The sequence below is a fragment of the Mercenaria mercenaria genome, chromosome 19, assembly GCF_021730395.1.
Source record: "Mercenaria mercenaria strain notata chromosome 19, MADL_Memer_1, whole genome shotgun sequence".
Classification (NCBI taxonomy): Eukaryota; Metazoa; Mollusca; class Bivalvia; order Venerida; family Veneridae; genus Mercenaria; species Mercenaria mercenaria.
This window is the reverse complement of record NC_069379.1, coordinates 16,847,478-16,857,862: the sequence shown is the minus strand read 5'-3', so window position 1 is coordinate 16,857,862 and position 10,385 is coordinate 16,847,478.

Here is a 10,385-nt window from a genome sequence, read left to right as displayed (position 1 = left end):
CACACGACGGACGACGGACATCGAGCGGTCACAAAAGCTCACAATGAGCCTTTGGCTGCTGTCTTCATTTCCCAAGGGTGTTTTTTTACATTATATTGCCTTCTATGGTTAAACGTTATTTTTATCATGCTAATTAACGTGATACACACTATTGCTTAATAACGTTAACATATTTTTGTTTCTTAAAGTATTTGCAGAAGCTCCAGGGATACATTGGTGTACTTGCACTTATGGACTCAGGCACCAACCAATCCTTCGAGATAACAAGACAAATACGAGTTATTTAATCTTTTAATACGAGTTATATGGAAATACCATGTACATTTTCATTAAAAACTCGGCAATACTGACGTCATGTGAACACTTTATGAACATATTACTGCCTCCGAGAACGCTAAATTTCAAAAATGGGCTGGTTCATCATTCAATTTTGGAAGTACCATTTATTATTCGAAGGGGGTGTTCAATGAAAATTTACTGACTGAATCACTTACCGTCAACAGGCTAAAGATTAATATGCAATTCTACATAAAAGACATTTCAGGTTCGAAGTGATATATTCGAGCGATGTCACACTTAATTAAAGCACTCTTAATCAATTATTCGGCACGCGGAATAACTGCCCAGACGTCGACGCACTCTTAAGTTATAACCGTGACGTTTTTATTCCGGTATTGAATACTAACAAAACACGGTTACGCCGTGTTGTCACACCGACCTGTTATATCTGGTGCCACATAGTGCTTTGTTACAACCACATTTGTAATAAAAACCAGATTTGTAATAATTATAACATTTCTCGTTTTTATTACAAAAGTGGTTGCAAAGGTTCAACCACATTTGTAATAACCAGATTTGTAATAAAAATCGCAAACTTTTTTTTTTCGAGAGATGTGTTTTTCCACCTGATATTCAAGCTAATGCATGCGTGTTTAAGCACGTGCAGGACGAATTGAACTGTCCTGGGTCATTTAAGACTCCAAATGTTTTACCTGAAATCCTTGTTCATGGACATATTTTACTTAAGAAAATTATTACATTTCTCATTTTTATTACAAAAGTGGTTGCAAAGGTTCAACCACATTTTTAATAACCAGATTTGTAATAAAAATCGCAAACTTTTTTTTTCGGGAGGTGTGTTTTCCCAAGTGATATTCAAGCTTATGCATGCGTTATTAAGCACGTGCTGGTCGAATTAAACTGTCCTGGGTCATTTAAGACTCCAAATGTTTTACCTGAAATCCTTGTTCATGGACATATTTTATTTCAGAAAATTATTACATTTCTCGTTTTTATTACAAAAGTGGTTGCAAAGGTTCAACCACATTTGTAATAACCAGATTTGTAATAAAAATCGCAAACTTTTCTTTTCCGGAGATGTGTTTTCCCACGTGATATTCAAGCTTATGCATGCGTTATTAAGCACGAGCAGGTCGAATTAAACTGTCCTGAGTCATTTAAGACTCCAAATGTTTTACCTGAAATCCTTGTTCATGGACATATTTTACTTTAAAAAATTATTACATTTCTCGTTTTTATTACAAAAGTGGTTGCAAAGGTTCAACCACATTTGTAATAACCAGATTTGTAATAAAAATCGCAAACTTTTCTTTTCCGGAGATGTGTTTTCCCACGTGATATTCAAGCTTATGCATGCGTTATTAAGCACGAGCAGGTCGAATTAAACTGTCCTGAGTCATTTAAGACTCCAAATGTTTTACCTGAAATCCTTGTTCATGGACATATTTTACTTTAAAAAATTATTACATTTCTCGTTTTTATTACAAAAGTGGTTGCAAAGGTTCAACCACATTTGTAATAACCAGATTTGTAATAAAAATCGCAAACACTTTTTTTCGAGAGATGTGTTTTCCCATGTGATATTCAAGCTTATGCATGCGTTATTAAGCACGTGCAGGTCGAATTAAACTGTCCTGGGTCATTTAAGTACTCCAAATGTTTTACCTGAAATCCTTGTTCATGGACATAATTATGTTACTTTAAAAACTATTACATTTCTCGTTTTTTATTACAAAAGTTGTTGCAAAGGTTCAACCACATTTGTAATAACCAGATTTGTAATAAAAACATAAACTTTTCTTTTCGGGAGATGTGTTTTCCCACGTGATATTCAAGCTTATGCATGCGTTATTAAAGTGGCATTATGCGCATCTTACCGCACATAGTGTGTTTTGGTGAATGTTTCATAAAAACAATTTTCGGTTGCTGTGCATTTAAATGTGATAAATTAACGATAATGTCGTATAAGTATTTGAGGTTGATGCTTTAGAAATAAAAGAAATCAGATTAATAGAATAATAGTTGTTTTCTTTAATCTTCTACCCAGTGATCTCCCTTACCAATATGTAGAGATTTCTGAAGTTGAAGGGAAGCAACTCCTGAGCGCAGTTTGACTTTTCTTAAAAAGACTGCCCCAGTCAAAATAAGAAAATTAATATTTGGTTGTTTTTATTTCGTACTGGTAACAGGAAAAGTTTGGTATATTGGGTTAAAAGCTATAATTTCCTCCGCCCTTTTTACACACACATCTATTTCATCTGAATTTTTACTTGAAAAATGCGCATAATTCCACTTTAAGCACGTCCGGTCGAATTAAACTGTCCTGGGTCATTTAAGACTCCAAATGTTTTACCTGAAATCCCTGTTAATGGACATATTTTACTTGAAAAAAAAATTATTACATTTCTCGTTTTTATTACAAAAGTGGTTGCAAAGGTTCAACCACATTTGTAATAACCAGATTTGTAATAAAAATCGCAAACACTTTTGTTTTCGAGAGATGTGTTTTCCCACGTGATATTCAAGCTTATGCATGCGTTATTAAGCACGAGCAGGTCGAATTAAACTGTCATGGGTCATTTAAGACTCCAAATGTTTTACCTGAAATCCTTGTTCATGGACATATTTTACTTAAGAAAATTATTACATTTCTCGTTTTTATTACAAAAGTGGTTGCAAAGGTTCAACCACATTTGTAATAACCAGATTTGTAATAAAAATCGGAAACACTTTTTTTCGAGAGCTGTGTTTTCCCATGTGATATTCAAGCTTATACATGCGTTATTAAGCACGTGCAGGTCGAATTAAACTGTCCTGGGTCATTTTAGAACTCCAAATGTTTTACCTGAAATCCTTGTTCACGGACATAATTATGTTACTTTAAAAAATTATTACATTTCTCGTTTTTATTACAAAAGTGGTTGCAAAGGTTCAACCACATTTGTAATAACCAGATTTGTAATAAAAACATAAACTTTTCTTTTCCGGAGATGTGTTTTCCCACGTGATATTCAAGCTTATGCATGCGTTATTAAGCACGTGCAGGTTGAATTGAACTCTCTTGGGTCATTTAAGAAACTCGAAATGTATTACTTGAAATCTCTGTATAAATATTTGTCCGAAGACACCGAACTGGCATTTTTAAAGGTTCTAGCTTGATGGAAGATATCGGAAAATAGTTATGAATCTAATCCAGAAATTCTTACGTATATTATCTTTTCAAAAAAATTTTACTTGCCAAAAGGCCTGTAAACAAAAGCCATTTCATCTCAGCAGGTTTTAGTGGATTCTTTATGTAAGCTAATTCGTAGCTATACGAGGGGCACTTCAAAAGTAATGCAACTGATTATCGTGCGGCCTCGCCTTGCACGGGATTTTCTTGAAAATTGTACCGATATAGCGAGACATCCATTCTCTACACAGATATACTAAATTTACAGGTGTACACGCAGTATTATCGCTAATACAGTGATTAACGCAACATATAGTCATTGATACTATAGTAAAATGGCTGGCAAGAGAAGTGTAAAGGCAGCTGAAATTCGAGGTTATATAAAGACTCGATGCCAGCTTAGCGTATCAGCGAAGGAGATTTTTGACGAATTGTGTGTTGTTCATAGACAGAATGAAGTGTCGTATGCCACCGTCACGAGGTGGATTAAGAAGTTTAAAAGCGGTTGTGACTCCATTAATGATGCACCAAAATCGGGACGTCCTTGTAGTGCTACTTCTAACGCTATGGTTAACAAAGTATGCGATGTGGTTAAGTCTGACGCCAGACTAACTGTTCATCAGATAGCTAGTAGAGTTGGTATTTCAGCCGCAAGCGTATTCCGCATTCTAAAACGTAATTTAAAAATGAGACGTATTACAGCTAGATGGATCCCTCATTTGTTGTCAGACAAGCAAAAGCATGTCCGACTTGAAACCGCCAGAAAACTGCTTAAAATGTTTCCAAAATATCAAAGAAAGCAGTTTTCTGACATTATTACTGGAGATGAGACATGGGTTCACTTTTTCGAGCCTACCAGAAAAATAAACAACAAAATATGGGCTACCAAAAACTGTCGCCGCCCCTCAGTTGCCAAAAGATTGATTAGTGCTAAGAAAGCAATGTTTGTTATTTTCTTTGATATACGTGGCCCTATTATGCAACTGGTTGTACCAAATAGAAAATCTGTGACTGGTATACTTTATAAAGAAAAAGTGTTGAAGAAACTTAAAAAACAATGTTTCAAACGTCGTCCAGACACTGGCTTTAAGCACCTATCCTTGTTGCATGACAACGCCCCTGCGCATGAGTCTGCTATTGTGACCTCGTTTTTGAACAAGGAAAGGGTTCGAGTTCTTCCACATGCACCATATTCCCCAGACCTAGCCCTGTGTTACTATTTCTTGTTCCCTAAATTGAAAAAACATTTAGCTGGTAGACGGTATAGGTCCCGACAGGCCTTGGGGTTCGCTGTTTATCAGTGCATGTTGGGTATACCTAAAAATGAGTATGAAGATGCCTTTAAGAACTGGATTAAACGTTTGAAACTTTGTGTACGTAACAAGGATTACTTTGACGGTAAATAATTAAAAATTTATCAAACGTGCGCTTTTTATCACCCCAGTTGCATTACTTTTGAAATGCCCCTCGTATATCACACATGCGCAAATAATTTCTGTAGGGATTAATTCCTCAAAATTTCATAAATACCATCTACTTTTAATTCTAAATGACCATAATCCCGTTGTAAACAGTTGTCATCTTGGGGTATTCAAGATCATCTTTAGTGAAAGATCGTTTTAGCATTAAGCCTATACTCTTACAGCTTATCTGACACATGGACATAGACACGAACATCAACGACTTGACTGATACTAAAAGTTATGTTGTAACCCTGACTTTGTAGCATTGTCCCTTACTTCATGCCTGCTTACGATACTACGATACTTGTTGTGTAATTTTGCGTTATTTGTGAGCATGTGTCTTTAAAGGGTCTATAGGATATAGACCTAATAAATTTAGCTAAATCTTAATAAGCTTGTTATTTGATTATTTCCTATATCAAATGATTCTGCTGAAGTCCAATATTTGCCATTGGTGTTCGTGTCTATGTCCATGTGTCAGGTAAGCTGTAAGAGTAGGCTTAATGCAAAAACGACCTTTCACTAAAGATGATCTTGAATACCCCAAGACGACAATTGTTTACAACGGGATTAGGGTCATTAAGAATTAAAAGTAGATGGTATTTATGAAATTTTGAGGAATTAGTACCTACAGAAATTATTTTGCGCATGTGTGATATATAGGTACGAATTAGCTTACATAAAGAATCCCCTAAAACCTGCTGATATGAAATGGGTTTTGTTTACAGGCCTTTTGGCATGTAAAATTTGTTTGAAAAGATAAATATACATCAGAATTTCTGGACCAGATTCATCACTATTTTCCGACATCTTCTATCAAGCTAGAACCTTTAAAAATGCCAGTTCAGTGTCTTAGGACAAATATTTATACAGAGATTTCAGGTAATACATTTGGAGTACTTAAATGACCCAAGAGAGTTCAATTCAACCTGCACGTGCTTAATAACGCATGCATAAGCTTGAATATCACGTGGGAAAACACATCTCCGGAAAAGAAGAGTTTGCGATTTTTATTACAAATCTGGTTATTACAAATGTGGTTGAACCTTTGCAACCACTTTTGTAATAAAAACGAGAAATGTAATAATTTTCTGAAATAAAATATGTCCATGAACAAGGATTTCGGGTAAAACATTTGGAGTCTTAAATGACCCATGACAGTTTAGTTCGACCTGCACGTGCTTAATAACGTATGCATAAGCTTGAATATCACGTGGGAAAACACATCTCCCGAAAAAAAAAGTTTGCGATTTTTATTACAAATCTGGTTATTACAAATGTGGTTGAACCTTTGCAACCACTTTTGTAATAAAAACGAGAAATGTAATAATTTTTTAAAGTAAAATATGTCCATGAACAAGGATTTCAGGTAAAACATTTGGAGTCTTAAATGACCCAGGACAGTTCAATTCGACTTGCACGTGCTTAATAACGCATGCATAAGCTTGAATATCACATGGGAAAACACATCTCCCGAAAAAAAAGTTTGCGATTTTTATTACAAATCTGGTTATTACAAATGTGGTTGAACCTTTGCAACCACTTTTGTAATAAAAACGAGAAATGTAATAATTTTCTGAAATAAAATATGTCCATGAACAAGGATTTCAGGTAAAACATTTGGAGTCTTAAATGACCCATGACAGTTTAGTTCGACCTGCACGTGCTAAATAAAGTATGAATAAGCTTGAATATCACGTGGGAAAACACATCTCACGAAAAAAAAAGTTTGCGTTTTTTATTACAAATCTGGTTATTACAAATGTGGTTGAACCTTTGCAACCAATTTTGTAATAAAAATGAGATATGTAATAATTTTCTGAAATAAAATATGTCCATGAACAAGGATTTCAGGTAAAACATTTGGAGTTTTAAATGACCCAGGACAGTTTAATTCGACCTGCACGTGCTTAATAACGTATGCATAAGCTTGAATATCACGTGGGAAATCACATCTCTCTCAAAAAAAAGTTTGCGTTTTTTATTATAAATCTGGTTATTACAAATGTGGTTGAACCTTTGCAACCACTTTTGTTATAAGAACGAGAAATGTAATAATTTTTTAAAGTAAAATATGTCCCTGAACAAGGATTTCAGGTAAAACATTTGGAGTCTTAAATGACCCAGGACAGTTTAATTCGACCTGCACGTGCTTAATAACGCATGCATAAGCTTGAATGTCACGTGGGAAAACACATCTCCCGAAAAAAAAAGTTTGCGATTTTTATTACAAATCTGGTTATTACAAATGTGGTTGAACCTTTGCAACCACTTTTGTAATAAAAACAAGAAATGTAATAATTTTTAAAAGTAAAATATGTCCATGAAAAGGAATTTCAGGTAAAACATTTGGAGTCTTAAATGACTCAGGACAGTTTAATTCGACCTGCTCGTGCTTAATAACGCATGCATAAGCTTGAATGTCACGTGGGAAAACACATCTCCCGAAAAAAAAAGTTTGCGATTTTTATTACAAATCTGGTTATTACAAATGTGATTGAACCTTTGCAACCACTTTTGTAATAAAAACGAGAAATGTAATAATTTTCTAAAGTAAAATATGTCCATGAACAAGGATTTCAGGTAAAACATGTGGAGTCTTAAATGACCCATGACAGTTTAATTCGACCTTCACGTGCTTAATAACGCATGCATAAGCTTGAATATCACGTGGGAAAACACATCTCTCGAAAAAAGTGTTTGCGATTTTTATTACAAATCTGGTTATTACAAATGTGGTTGAACCTTTGCAACCACTTTTGTAATAAAAACAAGAAATGTTATAATTATTACAAATCTGGTTTTTATTACAAATGTGGTTGTAACAGTGCTTCCCTCTATTATTGACTGATTTTCATAAAGCAAATATCAAAATCGACATAAAAATATTCTTAAAGTGGTTGGTTCTACTATACATCATCTATCTGAACGTAATTTATCGATACAAAGAATTTAAAAATGGCTGGTTCACTATACATCATCTCTTAATTAAATTTTATCAGAACGTAATATCGATATAAAGAATCTAAAAAGGACTGGTTCTACTATCTCTCAATTAAATCTTACCTGAACATAAATTGTCGGTTGAAATAACGTCAAATTAATAGGTGAAAATTTGTATCACTCAACCTATAACAAACACGTTTTTAACTGTAGTCTTACGATGCTGTATGTATATAATACGACCCAATTTTCTTTCATTAATCGGACAACATCACCTGAGCTTTTAAGCGCTATTGGATACTTTCAAAATATTTACATCGGGGATATTTAAACTCTTAAATTAATAAAGACCATTTGAAAAGCAAATGTTTAAATATACAAAATTAACAATAGTTTTAATCCCCTTCAAATCTAATATTTCAATATAACTTTATTGATTATTGATCAGTTGTTAACAGGTTTTTCGAGTTGAACTAACCTGTACTTATTAATAATGCTTGAAGAACTTAATAGGAACATCAATAAAAACTTATGAATAGATTAAAAGTTATAAAAGGAAAGCGAAAAGGCCACTCAGTTGGTTCAATGTAAGTATCAGCTTGTGCAGAGACGAATGAGGTTAAAAAGGCTATACATTTATATACATGCATTTTTACTAGAATAAAAAACAATAAAGAGCTCCGCTAAAGGGGTCAACATAGGCCCGCAGGGTTAGATCAAAGGAGGACGGAGTCAGATGTGTGTGTGTGATGTGTGTGTTAGGAGAAAAAGCAGGGCGTGTTTGTGCGGTGGTGGCGACAGGATACTAAAAGCCAAGAAAGTTAATGCTCAGGACACGAATTATGACGGACGGACAGACGCACGCGCCTTCATATCGGGCGTATAAGGTTGATTTAAAAAGAAATTTTTAACAGATAATATGACAAAATGTCCATGCTAGACGTTCATATTTCAATATTTGGATATCGTGAACAGCTCAAGATATGGTGGCAAAAATTAGTATTGTGACTGTGCGGTTTTAAACTTCAATAATTAATATCGTTGCTTGATAACATTTCTGAGACGATAACGTACTTTAATCAAGGCTCAATCATCTTCACCGCTGCAAAAGTACAAAGTCCTTGTTCATTTATTGCTAACTATGGACAGGTTTTTTTTCCTTTTAAAAAAAGTGGTGATTTGTGCAGTCAATATAAAAAACGGAATTTTAAGATGTATTAAGGAAGTAGGGTGATTTTTCAAGTTTAGCGAGCAGGATCAAAATCAAACCACATTTTGTATACTCAAACATTTCTAAAAACTTTAAAACTACATATTGCTTTCTCTTCCAAATAATTGAGCCGCACCATGAGAAAACCATCATAGTGCAATGGCTACCAGTTGTTCGCCTTCAAACCATATTGCAATTAGAGAAACCGTAAACGAACAGTATGGATCCTGACCAGACTGCGCGGATTCGCAGGCTGGTCTGGATCCATGCTGGCTGGATACAAATGCACTATGTTGTTTTTCTCATGGCGCGGCACAATTATCAAACGTATTTACTGAAATTGCATGTCATTGTCTAACACTCAAAAAAAAAAGCTCTGCAAAGCTGTAGTATTAAAGCAGTAAAATGAAATACAATAAAACCTGGATTAGGCGGCCTCCCAATGGAGCAACATAATCTGACAACTTAAATTAAGGCAGGTGGCTAATAAAGATAATTTAGAGATAGAACAAAATTAATTTAGGAAGTTTGCCGACTGGCTTTTTAGATGTTTTTATGATATCTTGCCCAATAATGTACATAAACAAAATCCGCGAGAACAACTTAGTGGTCCCATAGATTTGTGCTAAATAGTCGACAATGTTAATGTGACATTTTAACGATCGAGCAGTTTACTTCGAGATACCAAAATTTCGACTTAAAATGATAGTTTGTGCACGTTTTCGGGGCGGGACCTGAAAATGTCTCAAAAGATAGCCGGAATTTTGATATAAGCGAGTCTGCGATATCGAGTTTAAACTGTACTTAAGCCGTGCCATGGGAAAACCAACATAGTGGGTTTGCGACCAGCATGGATCCAGACCGCGCAGTCTGGTCAGGATCCATGCTGTTCGCTAACGGCTTCTCTGATTGCTATAGGTTTTGAAAGCGAACAGCATGGATCCTGACCAGACTGCGCGGATGCGCAGGCTGGTCTGGATCCATGCTGGTCGCAAAGCCACTACGTTGGTTTTCTCATGGCACGGCTCATTTTATTTCGACTAAGACAAATCTTCCTAAATCAATGCAATATGACTTCTTCCCCAGAGGTCTTGCGTGTTAGCTTGCAAATATCCAAGTGCTTATATCCAGATTCATTGGATCTCTACAAGAAACTTTATTTTACGTTAAATACAAGTTGATTACGAGGCCGCGGACTTCAAATCGCTTCCCCCTCATTGATGTGGGTTCGAGCCTCACTCGTGGCGTTGAATTCTCAGTCATGTGATGAATCATTTCTCCAAATGAATCAGTGGTG